This window comes from Sciurus carolinensis, chromosome 1 (genome assembly GCF_902686445.1).
Source record: "Sciurus carolinensis chromosome 1, mSciCar1.2, whole genome shotgun sequence".
Classification (NCBI taxonomy): Eukaryota; Metazoa; Chordata; class Mammalia; order Rodentia; family Sciuridae; genus Sciurus; species Sciurus carolinensis.
The window spans coordinates 35,252,282-35,276,908 of NC_062213.1; the positions used below are offsets into that span (position 1 = coordinate 35,252,282).

General features: G+C 32.5%; 1 protein-coding gene across 50 annotated transcripts in view; it reads right to left on the bottom strand.

Annotated features, from left to right (window-relative positions):
- Rims2 (regulating synaptic membrane exocytosis 2) overlaps positions 1–24,627 on the bottom strand; it is a 601,671-nt gene that overhangs the window by 309,117 nt on the left and 267,927 nt on the right. The gene's annotated exons all lie outside the window — the stretch shown is intronic.

The following is a 24,627-nucleotide window of genomic DNA, read 5'->3' on the forward strand; positions in this document are numbered from 1 at the left end:
TTTTATATTTTACTGATTCACTGCCAAGTCGGTGGATAAATTCAAATCAATCTTTTGACCTTTTTTTTTTTTTCATTTTAAAAATACACCATTAACAAAGTTTTAGTAAGATTAATTTCATTCAGTTCAAATAGATCATTTAAAAGACATTTTGTCATGGTTATTAAATTCCCAAAATACTATATATGATATATACTATGCTCTAAAATTAGACAATCAATCTCCTATTCTGATGTATTACAGTATTTTAACTTCTTTGCTTTTCTTGCTACATACACATCAGCTATCTCCTAATTATTCAATAGCTTAGAAAAACATCTCCTTCCATTCTCTGACACTTTCATATGAAAATTATCTGAAAATGTAATGAAGTCAAACTGACTGCCACAAGAGTTGAATACCTTCTAAAATTGTGCTAGCTCTTAAAATTCATTTTTCATTCATCACATATCACTCCTAGTATTGGTTCATCTAAATTTTCATCATATCATTATGCTTCCATCTCATTTTTTATTGATTTAACTTGAGATAAGTAATTTAAATAAATACCAACAACAATTATTCATCACAAAAACCCTAGGAGTAACAACTGCTATGTTTATTTCATCTTCTGTTGGAAGCCACATATGAACTATGGATGTGTTTGAGTCATTATAAGGCAGGGAGGCTGCTTTTCTGGGAACTCACAGGTGAAATTCCCATGTTTGAGAAAGCCCAGATCATGCTGGTGCCCTGACTTAGCTCACAGCCCTAGGTTCAAACACAGATGCCTGGAGATGAGAATAACCTGCCAAGCCCCAAACAACCTTTTTTCCCCACTCTTATCCTGTTTTTCTGAAGAAACTCCTTACTGAATCACCTTGCCGTGTTCCACTATAAATATAGCATTTGAGGGCTTTTCTCTTTGTTAAGGTTAGACCCATCAGATCTGTTCTACCGGTAACACCCCAGGTTTGAATATATAAATAATTCTTGCCTTTTGTCTTTATTTTTAATACTACTTTCCCAGGTTTTATTTCCAGCTGACCTACACCTTTGATGGTTACCCGCTCCCTCTCCATGCACAATGTGGGCAGAATCTTCAATAAGATTAATGCCTGCTGGGTGATACTTCTCTAGTTATCTTCACATATGACCTTTCATATTCCCTTACAGTCTAAAGGAAGAGAATTTTTACTGTTTTCAATCTGTCTCTCTAATATTGGTATAAATTAGGTTAGTAGATAACATATGGTTAATAATACAATCACACATGATATTCTGTCAACAAAACATTCACACTGTCCTCTTCTCTGGTATGAACTCAGATAATACTTACAACTAGTCATGTGAAGCAATGGGATTGCAACCCTGAAGATGAAACAAAAGGTTTAGAATGACTGTTATGGGAATTTTTCTTGGACATAAAAAAGAAACATTGACAGAGTGGAGCCAGTTTGATGACCAAGATTCAACAGCTTGGTTGTGAATTTGACTTGGGGCAGGGGCAGGAGAAGGGGAAGGGAAGGGGTTCAAAAGCAAGATTAGAGCAACCCAGCAAAATCAACACTGTCTTTTAAAGCCTTCCCTCTGCTATTGAATCCCCTTTCCCTCATATCTGGAATACAGTCTGCAAATTTATTTGTCCATAAGGGTTCCCCAGTGAAAACAAAAGTTGTTCTAGGTTTCTCCAGTAGGAAAGGTTTTAATACAGGAGTCAGAGCTACACGATGATCGAATAGCCTAGAGTTCGAATGAAGGTCAGGAAAATTAAAGACAAATGATCCAAAACAAGGTCCTCAAGATGAACCTTAGAAAGTTGCTGTGAATCTCAGAAGCCTTTGGAAATTTGCCCCTAATGATCTCAGTGGCCTATTGCATGAGGGTGGCCAATTAACTGGAGATTGCCCAGGAGCCTCTAAGATTTTGCATTCTTACTACCAAAAACTACTTTTTGACAATAATAACTTTCATATCTATTCCACCTTTCAAATCTCACATAAATACAAAGCCAGGATAGATTATCATGGAACCATCAAGCAAAAAGAATTGTAATATATGAAGGAACTAGTCAGTTCCCTAATTATTTTATAATTACACAAGTGAATATGATTTAATAACAAATCTTTTAAGTTACAATTGCCACATAAAACTATGGACTCTTACAGTTTAAAATTTAAGATCAAAACAACACGCAAAATAGATTTTATAGTATTAACCAATACAACATCATGTGTATCTGTGCACTTGCACACACATGAGTATTATATGCACCATTGGTTTTACTTTTGTCATTATTTTTTTACAAATGGCTAGCATGGTAACAGTATATCAAGAAAAGACAACTGAAGTTAAGGAATTTGTATTTCTTAGTCCTCCTTTTACTATTAACCAGTTATTTGAACCAATACAGCTATTTAATCTCAGGGAGTCTTTGCTTTAAAATTAAGAAGCATAGATTTTATACCTTAACTCTTGTGATTTTAACAAGCATGTAGTAGGTAAAAAATAAATAACACACATGAAAATATAGACGAGGAACATAGAAATGAATAAGATATCATCCTTGATCTTAAGAAGCTGAATGATTCTAAAGCCCTCCTCCATGTAATAGTGACTACCATCTTATAATACTGATAACACGACCTCATCAACTTAATTTGCCTATCTGAAAGCTTAAAGCATTAAAAATTTCCAGTAACATATTTAACATTACACCCGGTGTTACAGAAGTATCAAGAAAAAAAAGAAACAATTTTTATTACTAACCTGAGGAAATAATATGAATTTTTGAAAGTATGTATAAAGTGAATATAATGTTTTTATAATGGAGGATTCTATTTTATTGATAAATAGGATGATTTACTTCTTATTACAGAAATCAGTTCCAAAAGAAAGGACATTAATAATTGGTCACTGGCAAGCCATTAGATATATTTTTTAAAATTATACCTTAGGAAAATTGAATTCCATATTATATCCAGCAATCTCTGTGTAGTAGAGATTATGAAATTTGCCTGAAGCATGTGAATCATACTGTACATGCTGATTTGTACTGGATTTAAGTATAAATAGAACAGAGGTTAAAATCTGAAACTGGGATGACTGTAGTCACTGTCACTTAAAATGGACATAGGTCTTTTAAAATATACTTTTAAGTATAGTACCTTATAGTATATTAAAACTGTATTAGAAGCAAGACAAGATTTCATTGTAAGGTTACCAAAAAATGAAGTATTTGCCATCAAATACTGTAAAATATTAAAATATTCTGTCAAAATAATTTTTACAAACTGTATCAATTATTCTTTATATTTGAAAACTTCTATATTTCTTAGTCACTATAGTATTTTCAGGAACTAAAGAAAATCCATAAAAATTAAAGCACTGTATTTCTTGTCTCTATCTTTGCTACTGGCCTTTATAAATAAGTCTTAGCATTTATTATTGTCAGGTGGAAAACATTTAATAAGTTAAAAAATAATAATTCATACATTTCTCTAAAAATTCATAAGGCACTTAACAGTATTTAACCCATAAGTCATAATTCTAAGGAATGGAGCAATTAATCTAGGGTATTATATATCACTTACTCCTTCAAGGATTCTAAGAGAAAGTAAGAGACAGAATCCAAAATTGTGCTTTATTTAGAATAAAATGTTTTTGTTACACTACATAGTGTCTTAATTTTCATTCCTATGTATTCTATTAAACTCTATTTTCTTATATATCAGTATATATTTAAACTTGCTTCAAATTTACCTGACATATTCACCTTACTTCTTTTTAGTGAAACTTCAGTTATTACAATTTTCTTTTACCACATTATAATGACCTTAACTGGAACAAGTTAATAGAAAATTACATATTAAACATCCAAAATCTACTTTAATGAGTACCTTTTCTATTCATCACTTATTTTGTCATATGGACTATTTAATCTATTTCAAAACATTCAAGCTATAAAATACCAGATGCTCCATTATAAATGTTTTTCTGACTATCCATAATAATTTCAGTACAAACCTTATCTATTAGGCTCAAAAATTCCATGTCCCCAAAATCATAAAAAACTGAAGGGAAAATTCCAAACATGAAATTTCTTTCCTATTAAAATCATTTTCCTAATTTCCCTAAGGTATTTTCAGTTTATATATTATATATGAATTCATCATGTTTTTAACGTAATTTCCATTTTAATATTTACAATATTTGCCAACTTATCTGGTTTGTGTTGACTATAAGTTGATACTGACTATTGTTACACAAAATATCCACCAAATCTCTGAAAATACAATACTGTAAACATTTATAAAAACAGTGAAAGATTACATGAAAACTTTGGTTTTGATATGCAGAACTTTTAACTCTTTAAGATACATGTAATTTTAAAGAATTATATAATGAGTTTGAAAGTAAAGATTTTCAAGATTACTAATTACTGCAAATTTGAATTTTATATTATTTTGATTAAGCATTACCTACATGAAAATCTCTTGCTCGTAATCTCTATTATTATAGATCATTAAAAATTGTCATTTTATAAATAAAAGGACATAAAGTACACTTGAAGAATCAACAATTTTTTTAAATCTTCATAAAAGTTTTGTAAAGCATGGATAATGTCAAATAAATGAAAATAATATTTCTTTAAAAAATTACACAATGTTAACTATGTAGTTTAAACATAACATCACAATCAAATTCTAAAATTGAAAGCTGTTAAAACACAGTACATCAAGAATTTAACATAATATATGTCCCTGTAAAACATGAAATACACAGGTTTCATTCCTATAGTTCCTACAAAAAGCATTTAAATATAAAATTCAATTTATATATATCAAAAAACTATAAAATAGGTCAGTATTTTACCCATCACAATTAATATTTAACATTTTTATTTTTACCTTTTGTTCAATCAATTCACATCTGTCGAGCATGAAGCATCATGTTGACAAAAATACATCAACAGTGTGCCAGGCAGTGCTTTCATTTAATCCTTCTAGCCCTAGCAAAATCATAGGAGCCATCCTTAATCAGGTGATTTGAAAGTATCTACTTGTTTACAACCATTTTATTTCAAAACCAATTACTAAAAAGTTACACATAAAACAACAATCATTCAAGGAAGAAGTCATAAAATCCTCTAGTGATGGGCCTGTTAAGAAAAGGGTTATTCTTTAATGCTGTTGCTATGTGGCTGTATATAGCTCGAGGTCAAGTAAGAATGTACCCTGTAAGGAGGATTATGGTACTTAGCTGATTAATGCCTCACAATACTGAACACAAAATGCAATCTAGATCCAAGGCATTTCTGGGCACTATCCTTAAAACTGGCAGCTTTAGAAATTTATAAACCATTTTCTCATAATGACAGTATTTCTAAAATGAGAGACTTCATTGTGTATGTTATTTCTAATTCTGCTGCTCAGTTTTTGCCATAAAATGTTTAATGATAATACAATACAAGGTGGTGACAGTTTAACAGACCTATTCTGTAACTTCTTTTTAATTATTCAACAATAAATTTCTTAATCTTTACTAAAAAGACAATGTTTACCTAAAGAAAAAGTGACATTTCTGTGGAAAGTTAATATAAGAACTGTGCTCCATGAACTAAGAAGTTGGTTAGACACTTAGTTTAAAACAAGTTTTGTTTATTTTATCACTTAACATCTCTCTGCTCTCAGCCATTCAGGAAATATAAGGGAGTTTAGGGTGGTATGGACATAGACCCTTCAGTCATTTTTAAAAGAAGAAAATAAAACAGGACAGATTACTTCCAATCAAAAGCCAATTACTTAAATGTTAATATTATACCTCTAAGAATTATATTTAAGTGATTCCAAATAAACTTATATAAGAGAAACGGCCTGAGAAAGGACCATCCATGTTTGAGGTGTGAGGACACACATAAAAGTATTATGCTATTTCTTTGGTCTCCCAAGTATCAAGTTTTAATAAGGGTCCAGGAATTTGTGGTTGGACCATTCAACTATTTGTGCAGAAATCATCTACAATTTTTTCTTCTACAATTAAGTGTAGGTTTTACAAAGACTGTGGGGCAAGTAGAGACAAAGAAGGAGACTTTTTTACCTCTGAGGTTCATGATTAAGTCTTGAAGATTCTTCAAGGAGAAAAGCAATAAAAATTAAAGACAATCTGGGCACGGTGGCTCATGCTTGTAATCCCAGTGGCTCGGGAGACTGAGGCAGGAGGATCTCCAATTCAAAGTCAACCTCAGCTGACTCAGCTAAAAGAAGGCAATTCTTTCCTTCTAGTTGCTCATCTAATTCATGAAGAAATGCCACTGGATCTACTGTCAGAATATACCCAGGGTCCAAGAACTCCTCATCACCTAAACTTAAAAACCTAATGAAGTCACCATCATTTCCAATAGCTCAGCAAGGCCCTAAGCAACTTAGGGAGACCCTATCTCAAAATAAAAAATAAAAAGCAGTAGGGATGTGGCCCAGTGATTAAGTGCCCCTGGGTTCAATCCCTGGTACCAAAATAAAAATAAAAAAATAAAGACAAATCATTTTCAAAGGAATGCTAAACAATAATAAAATTTCATCGTTTAAAGTTCACAGTTCATATCAAACTGAAAAAAACAATTTCCCAAAGCATATTTTGATTTCTTCCAAGTTGAAAGGTCCAGAAAATTTCAGAAACAACATTACAGTAGTTACAATAATAGCAAAGTTTGTTCCTCTTTACTTTTTCTTTACATTCACTTTCATCAGCTCCATAAGTCTCTTGGTAGTGGTTCCTCCAACTTACATGCACACTCTGTGGCCAGTGCCTTCCTCTATTCACCTTGCTTCTTGTTCCTCTTATTTATCCATTCCAAACTTTCATTTTTATCATCTCTAACAGTACTACTGCTTTCCCTTCACTCTCCATTGACTTTCAAGGTCTCCAATTTCCTGCTCCCTTATCCTCCAGAACTTTTATTTATGCTCCTTTTAAGATTATTTCCTCCATTTTTAGTTTTTTACTTTTACATATTTAGTTTATTCCCTTTATAGTTTATACTTTGGATAATTATTTATTCAAATATACATATTTGGGGTTAAAAAGTGTTATGAGAATTTTAATTTTAGTATTCTTTGATGAAGTATAAAAAATTCTATGAATCAGATTAACAGTTTAAGTTAATTTTATATTATTCACAGTAATCATTTCAACTTATGTGTGAAAGATGAAGGTGTTAAATATTCAAATTTCTAAATGCACAATTGATGCTTCCCATAGTAACCCATTCTGTCTCTCCACCTCTCTCAAAATTGTCCTGTCAAAGATGGATGCAAAGACTGGGAACCATTCTATACTAGAAGATGATTTAAACCTAAAGTAGTGATTTTATTTCTCTTCTTTTAGGTGTTCTGAGTCTATGGCAGCCTTAGAAACAATCCTCAGTAAAGAAATGTTCATTGATAACAATACCAAGAAATACAATGAGAAAGACAGAAGAAACAGAAAAGGAAAGAAGTATAAGTTTAGCCAACAACTACCTTCCATGATCATCAGTTAAAGGCCCTGTCGTCTTTATATTCTTTTAGTATTGCAGTTCCTTTTATTGAAACTCAACTTACAGATTTCTTATTATAGGCTAAAACCAAGATTGTTCATTTATTATTTATTATATAATTAATTTTCATTCTAAGTATATATTTCCTTACTGGGAAAAAACATCACATAGTGCTTAACAATGTGGAAAATATATACAAATGGATTTAAGTAGATGCAGCATGTTCTATCTCAGTTAATGGTAATTCTTTCCTTCTAGTTGCTCATGAAGAAATGCCACTGGATCTACTGTCAGAATATATCCAGGGTCCAAGAACTCCTCATCACCTAAACTGTTAAAAACCTAGTGAAGTCACCATCATTTCCCATAAGAATTACCACAAAATCTCCCTATCCTATCTCCCTGCTTCTACCATATCCCCCTACAGTCCAATTCAACACAGTTGCAAGAATTTAAGTCACAGTCTATCATTAATACATTAGAAATCCTGCAATAACTCCCAATTTTGCTTACAATGAAGATCAAATTCCTGTGGGATCTGGCATCCATTCCTTCCTGGTGTCCTCTCCTAATGCCCTCTCTTCCCTCAGATCCAGCCATGCTGGCATCCCTGCATGCTCTCACTCTAGGATCATTGCTCTAGCAGTGCCTGCTGCCTAGAATGCAGTTCCTCCAAGCAGAAGTACAGATGTCCTCTAGTAGTCTTCAGTAGACTTCTTCAGGTTTTCCCTTAACTCTCACTTTCTCAAGGAAGCCTACTCTGACCACTCTAACACTTTAATCTCTTCTTCCAGTCCATGCACTCTCGGTCCTAATCCCCTTAACTGGATTTACTTTTTAATATTTTCATAACATTTATCACTTTCTAGTTAATATTTTTTAATTGCAATGTTTACTGTCTGTTTCCACATGCTAAAATATAAATTTTACAGGCAGGAATCACAATTTTGTTCACATTATTCCAAAGCCTGGGACAGATACTAGGACAAGTACTCAATATTTACTTAGTACATAAATATAGATACATAAGCAAGGCAGTTTTTATACTATGTTAAAAGTAAATTTCATGTGCATAATTATACAGCCTATCTACAATATAACACACAACTAGTTTTCCTTATTTGTATTTTACCTTGAAAAATAAATTCATGAATTACTCAAAACATTACTCTCAGGTGAACTGGCAAAAGATGTGCCTTTGATACATAAATCTTAATAGTATCAACCTCTTCATTCTCCCAGCTACCTAATACTTTTTATGATATTTTGTTGTTTTGTAAGAATGATTTGAGAATTTGAGTGACTTTTCCAAATATCTGGAATAAAAATCATTGCTTGAGATAGGGAGATGTAAGAAAGTAAAGTTGTTTCTTAATAGCAGAACAAAAAGAATCTCTGGAAAATAGAGCATTAGCTATGACAATTAGCTTACCTGTAAACTTTATGAGAACACAACCCCAAACTGAATTATTGAGGACAATGGTAAGTACAAGAAAGCACTTGCTAGACAAGTTTTTTTTTTCTTACAAGATAATTCATAGAAAGCAGGTCATACAGACAACTTGAAACAACTACCATGACAAAACAAAAACAAATAAAATATATTTTATTTAAATTTGGGAACTTTCATTATATCAATATTTGGGTAAAAGGATGCTACTCAAGTAACTTCTGTGTGCTTATGTGCCAGTAAATACACACATGGCACGTTATATATCTGGACACAAAGTTGAAAGAATTGACATGAATTATATCTGTAGGATGCACATTCGGATCTGACTCAATTAAAGAAATCAAATGTGTCTTTCCACTGAAAGAACGTTCTTTATTATGCAGTGAAAACAGCACCTAACAGCTGTATGTCAGCATATGTGGGTTGTTCCTTACCTCTCTATCCCAATGTTGCATTACTTTATATCATACTTCAATCAGCCCCACTGTTTACATATACAATGTATTCTCTTGAAGCTATATACTTATGTAATTCTATTCATTAAGATGAGTAAAATACTATAAAATGAACTGACTCTAGCAGATAGTCTTCAAATGTGGCTATAAGTAATTTATAACTCTATCTTGGGATGCCACTGTTTTCATTCCAATCCCAGTCTTAAGAAGTTAGCCCTAAATCTACTTATCTAAACTACAAAAGCAATGAAAAATATGATGGAAATTTCAAGCAATCTTCTAAGTGAAGAAACACTGCATCCCAGAGTAAAACTTTCATAAAATACATCTTTTAACAATTCTGCTCTATTCTTCAATCTCTTCAATAAAGCTCTCTTGGCCTCTTACCAGCTTCTTCCTCCACATTCCTCTACAAATTTCCTCTGCAATTGATGTATATTAGTTCCAAGGGGGAGAGAAAAGTGTGAAGTTTGCAAGAGGTAGGCCCTAAATAACATCATGAGACAGAACGTGATCAAAAAGACACTAGTGAGGCTGAGCTTTATAAAAAGAAGGCTGTTGAATTCCAACAAGTGTTTCTGTGTGACCTGATAATATTTTAAAACATACTGATTCTTTTATTAAATACCACATCAAAAGAGGGCATCAGCTAAGAAGCATATCTAAGGCTATGTAGATGATGAGTAAACAGATTTTTTTAAATGGGGCTATGATTTTCTTCTGAATGTGGACATGTTTTTTTAACACTAATTCCCCCAGAACAATTATGTGTTTTTGCCACCTACACAGCAAAGTTTCTTAAGCACTTTTTAAAGTGACAGAAAATAATATCACTGAGAAATTACTTGTTTAACCTTTAATATATGTCTATCCTCTGAAAATGTGTTAGACTAAAACTAGGTGAAATTTTAGGTTACTTAAAGACTAATGAATGAAGAAAATAGGAGATGTACTCTGGAAGCAACTACAATGAACATCTGTTGTTGGCTCTTCGTCATCTATTTCTCTTAATTCTTGAAAGGAAAGGAATAATGTCTCTAGTCTCAGCCCAGGGATTTGGATTGAATCTGTATGTACCAGACCTATTCAATGACTAGCAGAATAATCTAATCTGGCCCAGTTAGGTGACTCCTCCAGATATTTATCTGATACAGGTTTCTCATTTCATAATTAAGGGCTCATATTCCAGAGCTACTAAAAGTCAATTTAGGACCATGAATTGGGTGGGAAGGGAGGAGTTTTCTTCAAATGGATTCAACATGAAGTTAGCAAAAATTAAAAAATAGAAAGCAATTTGAGTCCTAAGTCACATTACATGAGATTCAGAATCAGTCCTCACCAGAATCAAGTGTACCTCCAGAGCTTGCTGTTGGGTAAACAAATTTTCTTTGGTTTTTAAGCAAGTCTCAAGTTTTCAGTTTTCTATTACCTGCAACTAAAATCTTCTTGATTGATGTGATAGAGATCCTAAAGTCCTACTATCTTTTCCACTGTGATGATGTTAATGAACTCAGTTTCTATGGAAACTGATTTTACCTTTGTGAAAAGTAAGCACTGTAGGGACCTTATATATTCTGAAATCACATTGTTTTCTTAAAGTATTTTCAGTTTTACTGTATAAAGTCATTTAAAGAGATCAAAGTCTTTTCTGACAACAAAAATCACAAGATTTCAGTTCAATATTAAATTTCATTATTAGGCTTGTTCTACTTAAGGTTAGAAAGAGATAACAGATCACGCTCACTGGGTATGGTGGCACACACCTATAATCCCAGTACTTAGGAGACTGATGCAGAAGGATCATAAATTCAAAGTTAGCCTCAGCAATTTAGTGAGGCCCTAAACGCAAAACCTGTCTCAGAATAAAATATAAAAAGGATTGGGGATGTGTCTCAGCGGTTAAGTGCCCCTGAGTTCAAACCCTGGTGCAAAAAAGCAAGCAAACAAACATACACACTCAATATATATCAAACAACAGCAACAAGCAGCTCTTTTTAAAAGTAATTTACACTAAACGACTTCCCACCCAAATTCTGAGCTAATTTAGAAACAAAAAAAAGAAGTAGATGCTGGATAAAGTAGTAATGCTATTACTAACAAAACTGAAATATTGGAGAATTGGTTTATATCTATCTATATTAAAACTGGGCTTGCTTTCTAATACCGAGTTCCAGAATTATGCAGACATGTCCATTTAGATGTAGAAAACACTGGTCCAAGACCATTTATTTTATGAACTGCTCCTGTAAAACTTGTGGTTGAATAAGACAGACCATGCTCTCTCCAAGCAGCACATTCCCAAGAATAAGAAGAAAGAGAATCGCTACTTAGGCTCATTTCCAAAGGTTTAGTAGAACAGAGAATAGAGTGAGGCCAGAAACATTATTTTAATGCAGCTCCATCCATGTGCTAGGAAACACTGGATTTAAGAAAGAAGGTATCCTACCTACCAAAGCCCTACAACACTGATGTCTAGAATTGTTCTAAGTTAAACTAACTGTAGTGCACATAGGACTGCATGACTTGAGGTTCAAAATAGTGCCATAAGGGCAAAGCAAAATGGCGCCTAAGATCCTCCACCCATCATCTCCTAAACAGACCAATTTGGAGAGAGCTATATTCAAGCACCAAACTACCTTCGCAAGAACTAAGGAGAACCAGTGAGAGTCTTTAGTTATAGTAAGAAAAGACATATTGAATAAGTTAGAAAGGAAAGAGTTCCCCACAAATCCTCTTCCTCAACTCTGAACAACACATCCCACCAGAGAGAGAGATGTCTTCCACATAGGGATATAGAAGAAATTAAATTAAGTACAGGTTTAGACCTGACACCAGCATGAGGTCTGCCACGATGAAATCCAGTGCTGATTAGAATCTCATGATACACACCCCCAGGCCAGTATGATTTCCAAAGATCCAATAGTCAGCTTAACAACCCTAAGTATTGGATGTAAAGAAAGTGGGTCAGAAGCTGCATTTGAAGTTCCCAGTAACATAAAAAATAAACAAAACTAAAAGCAGTTACCACTAGATGGCACTAGATTATATAGCTGAATCTACATCTTGAAGAATCAAAAATAATATTATTATAGATTTTTTATTACACAAAAATCTTTTACATTATTTTATATATTTTAATTGTTTATGCTACTTTTATTTGCATAAAGAATTTGAAATGGCACAAAAACAAAAGGCAGAAGATAAATGAATAAAATAAAAATAGAAAATCAGGATCAAACCCCAGGGTGGCAGGAGAGGTCAGAAATGAAAGTCAGGTGAAAATCGAAAAGACTCCTAAGTCATGTTAAGCATTTTGAACTATTTTTTTCCTGTAGGCAAAAGGGATATCATTGAATGTTTTGTATTCACAGGTAGTCTGGTCGCAGAATTCTGGTTAAACCAAGGAACAGGAACAAACCTAGCAGCAAGGAAGATCAATTGGATCTTCCTTCAGTGATTCATGCAAGAAAATAAAAAGAAATTACTAAAGTAAGACAGTGAAAGGAAATGAAATGAAATATATTTAGGAAGTCATATCTCTGAAACCTTATGTGTATGAAGTAAGGAAAAATAAATAAAAGTTGACTACATTTTTTAATTGAGCGACTAAGTGAATAAGGTTTGGAAAAAGCGGAAAAAGAAAATATAAGAAAATATATGTTCTATTGCCTAATGAATAAACAGCTTCTTAGGGTTAGGGTTAGGGAGGGGGGCAAGAATGGAGGAAGGAAGTACTGTATAGAGCAAAAAAAGGAGTGGGAGGGGTGGGGGTGAGGGAAAAATAACAGAATGAATCAATCAATATTACCCAATGTAAGTTTATGATTACACAAAATGGTATGCCTTTACTCCATGTACAAACAGAGAAACAACATGTATCCCATTTGTTTACAATAAAAAAAAAATAAAAAAGAACAACAACAAAAAAAGAATAAGAATTTGCTACATTCTCCATCACTAACAAAAGAGATGTCCTAACTAGCCAACATGAGCATTTTTGTCTAATTGGCAGATTGCATTTCTGTAATGGGTAGGAGTGTTAAAGACATTATGCTGTAAGTTAATTTGTGTATGATTTTTTTTATAGTTATTGCGGTGGTATGGTGGTTGCAGTAGAGGTGGTGATGGTGAAAGAGGTTTAGCTAAACAACACTGACTACATAACAGGTAGTGCTATGGGCACTCTACATTTATGCACATATCATTTTTTCAAAAATTGTGAAGTAGGTTCTATTATCATCATCCTCAATTTTCAGATATATAAACTGATGATAAAGTTATTTACCTTGCCTAAAACAACATAGCCAGTAAGCAGAAGAGAAGGAATTTAAAACCACTGAGAGAAAAGGATGCTCTTACAATGCTCAACTTGTAGCTGGCCTAGTTGATACCAGTTAGATTCTCGTGTCCCCTAGTAAATATAAACAATTTCATAGAATATCAACGTCAGTCAAGGGCCCACTGTTAAGATTATGGAACAAGCCAAAACAATACCACTCCTTTACCATCACGTCTGAACAAAGATAAAAGCAAGGCCAGTAGGCCAACCAGAATGACCAAACATTCCCCTGCCCTAGCTGCCATGAGTGACTATTATTTATCCAGGAACAACTCTACTCCCACCTCCCAGATAAAAATTTAAGATATTCATACAACCCCACTTTCTAACAGCATCAAATTCATAGATTCCATTTCTTTGAACCCATTTCCAAATTCCCTAATACAAGCCCAAAATCCTATAACAAATTTCCCTAACCACTTCTGGCTGAGATGTCCCACAATTTCACAAGTTGTGAGCCCTCTCTTTCTATAGCAAATAATAAACCCAATTTTGTTTGTCTAGAGATGTGTTTCTAATTGTTTATTTGGTGGGCATCAACCATAGTTCTTCAGGCTCCAAGGCTTTTGCTTTTAAACATTATGTGAATACTCCTCATACATGAGATGCATTTAAATAAAGATTTTCAATTCTAATATGTGATGGAAGTTCTATATAGAAATAACTAAATCTATACACAATCATATTTTTAACTTATTTAACTTGAATAATATTATCTAAAAAAACTATTAAGAAATTTAATCAAATTTGTTTAAAGGTGTGATTAATCTTGACGCAAAGGAATATATTCATGTAATTACCACTAATAATGTTTACTAATTACACATCCTAAGAGGGTATTTTAAAAAGTAACTGCACAGAATCATGATCCTTTTATAATTTAAACAAAGAAATGGAAAATTTTCACTATTCAGGATCTATAAAGAGAAAAAAATCTAGAAAGTAAATAATTTATACTATATTTTATTTTTTAAATTATGGAACAGGCACAGCAACAAGAATAATTTGACTTAATGTTCATTCTGGGATAGTTGAAATAATCAAGTTCAAATAAAACTAAAAATTATTTTTAGCTTTTCAAATTGGAATTTCATCATCACTGATGAATTAAGACAATGTTAATTAATTAATGACTAGTTAACTAACTTCTGTCTATATCTCCAAACAAGACTGCTTAAAAAATGAAAAAACATTTACTTTTTTTAATCTCTTCAATCCTAATGGTTGAAAATTACCCCTAGAACTATAAAAGATGTTTGATATATGTGAAGACAAACAGTGAATAAGGAAATACCAATAAACAAATTCATAACAGACTGCTACTCCACAGGATGAATTTATTCATAACAGACTATTACTCCACAGGATGTACTTATGATCCTCATTTTAAAAATTATTAGAAAAGCATAATAGTGATATTATTATTTTGGTGCACTTTCTGGAAAGTGTTGTATACTGACAAAAGTACATAGTACACACTTCTGACCTTTCTAGTGATTCATCCCAGATAATCTCACTACTTGTTAGTCTAAATCAATTTAACCAGTGAAAAGTCTTTGTTTTGCATGAGAATATAAAATTTCATTTTTCATGTATTGTTTCTTATTACAGATTTTATCTGTAATAAATACTGGCACGATGATTTACTGCAGTATCTGACTTAAGTCTCACAAATTCTAGGAACAAAGTGCTATAATAATACACTTTGAACAAATAAGGAAAGAGAAACTTAGCTGAAGTAAAAGAAAAAAATAGTTAAGAGGAGATAGACCTGAATTTCAGCCTAGTTTGTTTTACTCCAGAACGTTGGCTTTCTAAACACTCCAGTTCCTTATGTATACAGATTAGGGAGCTGTCTCAGCTCAACAGGGAATAAATATGAAAATTTTATTATTTTTCTCCAAACAAGTACATTCAATTATGTTCTGTTGAATCTACCTTTCCCATCCCATAATGACATCTTAGAATAGTTCAAGCATAGCCACCTTCAGTGATGTCAATTTAACTTAAAAGGAAATTCACAGTAGTATGAATGACTAGAGTTCTAATATACCAAATTTTCCTCCCTTTTGGGCAACACAGAAGAATCCACTTCTTATTTACATCCAATTGTGAGGGACTAAGTGATTGATCCTGTTTAATGAAATCTGAGGGAAAGTGTGTCATTTCTGGGCTGAGATAGTTCTTTTGTTTTTGTTTTTGTTTTAATGAAATTATTCTCCAGTCTCTTCCCTTACCCACACACATGTACTAGATCGTGCAGTTGTAAGATGTTGGAGCCCAAACTGATAAACCACATGAGAGAGAACTGCCCTGGAGTTACCTTTACCTACAGTGAACTATGTAAGGGCAAGAAATAAACTCTTTTGTATGCTAAGCATTCAGATTTTGGAGTTGCATATTGCTGCTACATAACCTTGACAACTGTGACTTAAAATCCTTTCCACCTCACAAATGGAAATACAGGCTGTTCTCAGTACCCATCCACCTACCCCCACTCTCTTTCAGTAATCTTTTTCTCTGTTGAAATAAGCATTGAGATAGATCCCTTTACTACTTAAGTAGACCACTAGTAAGATCCCCTTTTTGTTAATACCTCTATTTGCTATAAATAACTCTTGGAGAGTCCACTCTGCTGGGCTGTTAGTTGGATAGAATAGTACTTCCCTTCTCAAAGTGTTGGAAAAGTGAAGAAAAAGGTTCCCGAACTCCCCCACTAGGATCATGATTTATTATTCAAATTGCTCTCTTACACTTTATCTCTCCCCCAGTCTTCTGCTAAATATGAAAAGTGAAAATTCCACTAGGTGTAGTGGTTAAAGGTAGCAGTCATTTTTCTACTTTTAGAAAACCCTGAAAGAAGGATCCCAATTATTGGCACAACTTTCATTTAATGATAGGGTTCTTAATGCTTTTTTTCTCCCACATTAGGTTTCAGTCTCTAAATTCCAAAACAATTAGGAAAGACTTACTCCATATCCTATTACAATTGTTTAGTGTCTCCTATTATCCTAAGCTATCATTAATAGTACTTATTTAGGTTTATTTGATCCTGAAAACTTCTTCAATCCACAAATACCTATTTCAATGGTAATTAAAAAAAAAAAAATTCCATACCACTATGTTGTAGAGTTTTTCCTACACTACTCAGCTAGAAGAAATGAACCGTAATAATTTCAAGTAAGTAGGTTCTGAGTTATATGACCTCAGCTAATCTCTTTGCTAAGGTTCCTCTTAATTCTCCTAATTTTACAAGATAATCCAATGTTTTTTCTGTATGCTGACACTAAAACAAACTGGAAATTTTGCTTTTTATGATCAGGTAAAAAGAACTTAAGGAGCATTTCCCTTTATGATTGAGTAGAACTATATATAGTACATAACAATTACCAAAATGAACATAAAATTTTGCAGGTGTAACATAAACTCAAGACAGTTAATTAAGATTAAAAAATCAATAAACATAATAATATCAGCAGTGATTTTCATATCTTCAATGGTTTCCAAAATTCCTCCTGTGGAATAAAGATTTGACAATTTTATAAACTAATATTCTCCTGGCTGTATTAAAATAAGGTCTTGGAATTTTTTGGTCTTATAAAAACAAAGCATATTTGTACAAATATAAAAAAGAATAACTCTATTATTGGACTTTTCAAGATCACTCTTCCAGGATTTTAAATCATTCACTAATAATATGTTACATAAAAATATATACATTTAAATAATATACACATTCAAATACTAGAAATGTTATTTATCTATTTTTCTAATACAAATCTATGCCAAAAGGATTTTAATAGAATGATTGACTACAATATACAACTTACCAATCTATCAAAGAAAAAAGTTTAGCCACTCGTGAGCAATCCTTACAGTTTTTCTTCTTAGTTTTCATACCTTGGCTAGATCTCTTAAAACCTTGAAATGCTAGAAACTAGTGGATTTTATGATAATATATTCTCAATCGTTTGATGGAGCAATATTTTTTCTTCATGCAAATCCTCAACAAGTATTGAAAAATTAGACTTCTAATTTTTTCCAATAAAGTAACAGTGAAGTAAAATAAATTGCTTAACTTGAGGTAGAAATATTTTAATAAATTATTTAGCAAATCTAAAATTGTTACAAAAGTAGCATTCTTAACAGTTTTTTAAATATATAAAATAATTTTGTTCAAAATATGTAGAGACTAATCTGAATAAAAACAAAATTACAAAGACAAAATTACCCTTACTGTTAAGAATTAAAATCAGAAATCAGTATGTTTTAATAAAATTTATTATCAGTAGTACTCAATCATTTGTAAGTTTCATTTCTTTCAATTCTCTGTCCCTCATGCTATCTTTATTTCCTACTGGCTACAAAGCATTATACTAGGCATGACAAGAACTTAAAATGTCAATAAATTAGTTTTTACTATGTCTCTAAATGTCCTCTGAGGATATTTACAAAAAGATGACACACAAGCCTAGTCAGGACAGTATCCTATGCCTGATTTAGCAATAATGTACCAATATTTTTGATGATTATTTCTAAAAGGTAATCTAATAATCAGTTAAGAATACAACTGGCTGCAAGTCCTAGAAAAATCTATCAAACAACAACTTAAACAAGAGAGGTATTCGTCTATACAGGAAGTAATTCCAGGGCTGATGTAACACTTAATGATGCTAACAAGTCACCAGATTCTATTACTATCCTAGATTTTATATATACAGCTCTGACATTTCTTACATGTATCAGGAAAGAAAAGATACAAGTCAGAGAAGCTGTGCTAGCTAACCATGTTCTAGTCTAGATCTGAGTCACAATACTACCTGAAGCCAAAATGAAAAGATAAGCTTTTCACTTTGTGGCTTCTATAGCAGAAGAGAAACTATAATAGAAAAATAAAGTGAGAAGAGAATTGTAATAAACTCAGATCCCATAGAATCTCTACACATTTTGTGATCTGGTGATTATTCCTTTATTTTTCTAACTAAGCATAAATCTTAAAAAATAACTTATTAGATTATAATAATAGTAATTATATAGTAGTATTAAAAATAGTAAATATTCAGACTTCTACTGAATCAACGATCAACAAATACTACAATATGAAACTAAAGGTCAAAATAAACAATATCATATAAGTATATATCTTAAACCAAAATATCCCAAAGCAAAAATTAAGCTTCATAGCTTCAAAAACTGATAAATGAAGGCATTTAAGATAAGCATAATATTAGATACTCAGGAATAATTTTATTATAATAGATATGAACAAAGAGTTGTTTAAGATTAATTACAAAAATGTAAAAAAGTGAGCATAGTTATATACAATTGATTTGAAGAATCTTTCAATAAATCACCAGTGTCCTGCCCATTTCAAAATAAGAAAATGGCTCAGTAAAAGATTCAGAAACACCAGCAACATCCTCAGAATCTTACCTGAATACAGCACATATTTAGTAAATCAGAATTTATATATTAATAAATAATCACAATTTCTTATCCATAAATGTTGGTAATTCATAAATTTCCTGGGGTAAAATTTTATGCAACAGTTTATTCTCTCAGTTATTATCAAACATTTTAAAAAGAGAGACTGCAGATTTGTTAGGGGGGAAAAAAACTCAAGGTTTAATGCAATGATATTGGATCTCTCTACTTATATTTCAATGTCTAAAGGGGAAAAGTTTTTGAAAGCTTTTTAAAGCACTTGATTTATTTGTACTATCTTACTAAGACTTAAAGATGCTAAATCAATCAAACCATGAAACTACTAAATTATTACTTATTATAGTTAGTATTAGATATCTGCCATGTTTAACGTAAGTAGAATCAGTTCTGTGGTTCCTTTTTAAAAACCAAGAGGTTTAGGTAGCTCTGGATAAACTGTGAAAGGTCTCCAATTTTCCTCTTTTCTTGTGCCCTTTTTATCCTTTTCAAATTGCAACATGAACTTGTTCTTAACAAATTGATTAGTTACAAATGAAAATCAATTTAGTAAAGCAGACATGACTACTTCTGAATAAAAATGTTCTGAAATGTCCTTCCAGTATAAGTCACATATAAAACATTGAAGTTTTATATTCTCTATGACATATTAGTAAGTTAAAACTTGTAAGCAAGTGTTTTGTAAACTGCAAAATTTAATTACTAAAGTAATACTATCTATGATTCTATTTACAAAATCAAATAAAGAAAAAAGTTTTAAATGTACATAATTCACTGATGGTTAAACTGCTAAAATTAGCTCCCAAGTTCCTGTATGATTCCATGGTTATTACATCGATAATGTGTTCTGTTTGTCACATTCTTGTTTTTAGTTCTTTTAGTGATGATTCCTCCCAGGCAAACCAGCTATTATGCAAAAGGGAAAAAACAAGATTCAGTCTTGCTGGAAGTTACAAACAAAATCTTATTATTAAAAGAGCCTCTACACTATCTCAAGATAATGTCTGGGGAAAATGTCATTAGTATTTATTCTTATAATAAGTGTGGAAGAGTACAGAAACTAAAGTGGGAAATTGAATACCTATCTACCAGAATATCATGTGTGGACTCTACACTTCAAGGAAAAGGTTTTAGGAAGGTGCAATATAATTATCTCTGATTTTTTCTTATTAGTTTGATTGATTGCTTCTTTATAGTGCTAAATGATGAAACAGTTAATGATTTTCTGTAAGTATAATTACATCTCATACTCTGTATGTCTTCTTGGTATAATTAATAATATATATAAAAAAGGAAATTATAACCAAGTCCTATTTGGTATATCTGCACATAAATTGTTCAATTTTATTATCTAATTCCAAAACTGTGTTGTCCTTTTAATCCTCAACTGTTGAACTCGTCAACAGCTAACAATCATAAGAATATTGGAATCAAACTATTTTCAGAACATAAATGAAAGTAATATAATGTACTCTAAGTTATATATTTGAAAGCTCATTGTTTTAGCTATGTAGAATACAACTTACTTCATTCCTAGAATAATTTATTCTATTCTTAAAGAATCACCCCCACAGCATTGTTATATTTTTCATGTTATCAACACATCAAATATTTCTTAACAAAATTATAAAGCAACTTTACAGATGGCTGGCAAAACATAGTCTATAATTTTTATTACAAATATATTACATGTACCTATAGAAAATTTATAACCATTTTAAAATTAACTTCCCTGGGTCAAGAAAATATCAAAAAGAAAACATATTTAATTAAGTATTTGACTGAAACTAGGCACTTTTATTTTCCCTTTTGATCCTCCATATTACTTCATAAAGAAGAAAAGTTTAATGAATAGTATGTGTTGTTCTCTATGCACCTTTCCTGTTATGCCTGAATATAAAAAAGTATACATTACATGTGAAAGAAAATAATTTATAATGTAAAGTTGAAAATATGAGAATTTTAAAATTAATTTTTTCAAAAGAGAGTGCATAAATAACTAGGACATTTATGTTTACCTGAAGATTACCTAAAGCTTCCCCACTCAAAGACAACATAGATTTAATATTAAAAATATTTAGATAGCTAGATATTTAATGTACCTTATACCCAAGAATTAGTTGCCTTACCCCATAAGGGACACTAGATAAGAAAAAATGTAGGAATCCTAAGTATACTCTCAAATAAAGAAGATCATGTGCATTTCAAACATTCACATTAAAAATATATGACTTACCTGAAAAACCCCAAGTCTATTTCTTAGCTGTGTTCCTTAGCGACATTAACAAGAAAAAAAGTCCAAGGTATAAGTAAAAAGTAATAGTCATGCAAAAAGAATAGTTAGTCACAAAAGATAAAATGATCAAAACTAGGATGCCTCTAGTCTATTCATCCTCAACCAAAAACCAGAGCATTTGGTCTTTGGCATTTCTTGGAGAACTAAACAGGCACTGGGAGCTACTTGGAAGGTGATCCTTCTTCCAAGATACTTAGCAGTCTCTGTAACAGGACTCCAAATAGAACACAAGCCAGAGGAAATCTACTGAGATGTCAATGACTTAGGGACCCTTACTGTAATGAAGTGAGAATTTTGTTTAACAATTTAATATCAATAACAAGTTTATGTTACATTTTAAAATTAAAAATCTATTCTACATTTTTTTTCTTAAAATGGGATAGTACTTCAGTCTTGGTTCTTCAAATAGAAGTTACAGATACAAATCTAGGAAATTTTTCCATTTGTGCACTACATAGTCATATGTAGTTGAAAAACTACATTTAAACAGTAAGCACTCCATCAGGAATATTATTTTCAACTATGTAGAACAATCTCTGGAGTGAAAGGAAAATGAGTGAAAAAATTGCTAATACCTTGTTAGATAAAAGATAGTGGCAATTTTTCCAATATAAAAAAATATATCCAGCATTGAATCCATTCAATAATTCTTTTTCTGAGGCTTTCTCTTTAACAAAATTATATGTAACACTCATATTAAGATAATATATGGTTCTCAATTCTAGAGTTGGAGTGAGTATTCCATTATTGTTGTATGTGGACTGTCCATTTTTCCTGACAAACAGTGGTAATACAAATGTTAATATTTTGCCGGTAGCAAATTGGAATGGATCATAAGTAGAAAGGGATGCAATGGATCATGCAATATCTCTTAGCATTCAAGAGATATGAGAAAAAAATAATAATTCTAAAGACTGGAATTGGATGCCAAACTGGCACACTGAAATTTTTAAATGACTGAAAATTTTTAAGACTTAAAAATTTTAAATGCTCAAGTTCATCAGTTAGCAATATGAAATATAAAATTCAAAGGCCCTTGCTGACTTTGTTCAAAGAGCTCTCATATCTTAAAGTAAGAGTAAAGACAAAGTTGAAGATCAGTCACAATTTAACTGTAAGAGTGAAAGAGCCAAATAAGACTAAATTCTTACCCTAGCCAAATCTTCCATGTTATATTTAGGGTCCTGTCAAGTCAGCAATAGAAATATGAGACTTATGCTGGAACTACCTGAAACTCCCCCTTGAAACTTCTAGGCCTATAGAAATGGAACCTATTCCTGTTTGTGGTAAATGGAAGACCTCTTTTCATTGAAAGCTCCACAGAAGATTCAAATGAGGTAGATGTATTACAAGACTAAGTAAAACATCTAACCTCATGACCTACCTCCACCTCTCCTCTTGTTTGCCAATAAAGGATCAGATTTTATCATAATCCAACTGAGAAAGTACTAGACTTCCTAAGGATGAATAGATTATACCCCAAAATAGAACCTGGTTAAGAAATACCAAAAGGTACTAAAAGAGTATGTCTGACAATGGATCCTAAAGGTTTGGGGTTAAAAAGAATAAAACATAAGGTTGAATAAGAGAGAGTTTGTCAATCTGTGAGATAGAACTTATCAGTCTGGGAAGGGCCATAGGAAATAGTATTAATCTGCAACTAGAATATGTTCCTGGAAACATAAACAAATAGCAATGGCCTACATTAAATAAACAGAGATACCATTACTGCCCTAGAAAATTGAAGAAGGAGTGATCAAAAGAAGTGTGTGTGTTGGAATGGTTTTGCTACATAAGACTGCAAAACACAGTGGCCTAACTATGTTCCTTAGGAGAATGCAGGCAACCTTCCACGGATCAAGATGGTGCAGGTTTTTCGTTTGTTTGTCCCCGCCTCCCAAGATGGCAAAATAGAGGAAGTTGCTTTCCTGGCTGCTCCATGGCATGAAACCAAGAAAGCAAACAGGCAGCTTCTTCACGAGGTGGTGAACAAAAAAGGGTGAGAGGGAGAACTTCACTAGAATTTAAAACTGGACATTTAAAGCAAATCAGGGACTCAGGTGATTGGATATAATAAAATAAGAAAGAAATCCCCAATGTCATTACCACTGCCGTGGCCAGACCAGAAGCACCAGTCACAGCAGTCCCTCCATGAGCAAAATGGAGGGATAAGGGAATTAAAGGAACCCACAAGATCAAGGACATTGTCCAACAAACCTGAAAGACTCGCTGCAACAATATCCTTGTGTGGGAAACAAGCCACCATCTTTCCAGGCAGCATGTGGAAGACAAAGAAAGGAGCCATTTTGCAGTTGCAATGCAGGAGCCAGCAGCTGAGGGAGCCAATTCCTGGCAAACTCAAGTTTGGACTGAAATACAGGCCCAGTAAACATACTCTGCATGACATAGAGTGTGCTTAAGTGACTAGAAGAGAAATCAAACATGAAGAGAGGTTTACACAGGGGAGAATTGGTTATGGAAACCCACCTGGCTCTACCCCTCCTCCTCCAGTCTAGCTGCTTGCAGGACTGGCGGGGAGAGACACATCTGGTCAGAAATTTGGAAGGGCAGGGGTAGGAGACATTGTGTGGAGACTGATTCTGACACCAGGAAACATGGAGTCCACAAGTGATGTAGGGGACTAGGGATTGGTTCCCCCAGCACACAAGTGGAACCTAGGGGAGATACCTGGGGTACAAGCTTCCAGTGTAGACCAGCAAGAACTAGGCCCTTAGAGATGTGCTGATCTAAAATCTCCAGAAAAATTGGCATTCGCCGAAGAGCCTGGAGCACACCTAAGCCTAAACTATGCCTCCAGAAATTCTCCCTATGGAATTACCTCTTGCACTCCAGCAATCTGGAGAGTGCTGCATGAAGCTCCAGACAACCCACCTAAAACTGCTGAGAGGAGAAGGTGAGAATAATTTCAATTCCAATGTATTCTTTCACTTTTCAACAAGATTTTTGTTGTTGTTGTTTTCCTTTTTTTCTCTTTTCTCTGTTTAATTGGGACCTCGATGGCACATAGACATTTATACATATTCATATTTTTTCTCATTTCTAGCATTTTTGAAGCCAGATATATTTCATGGATTAGTTTTTTTGAGGACTAGGATGTTTGATTAG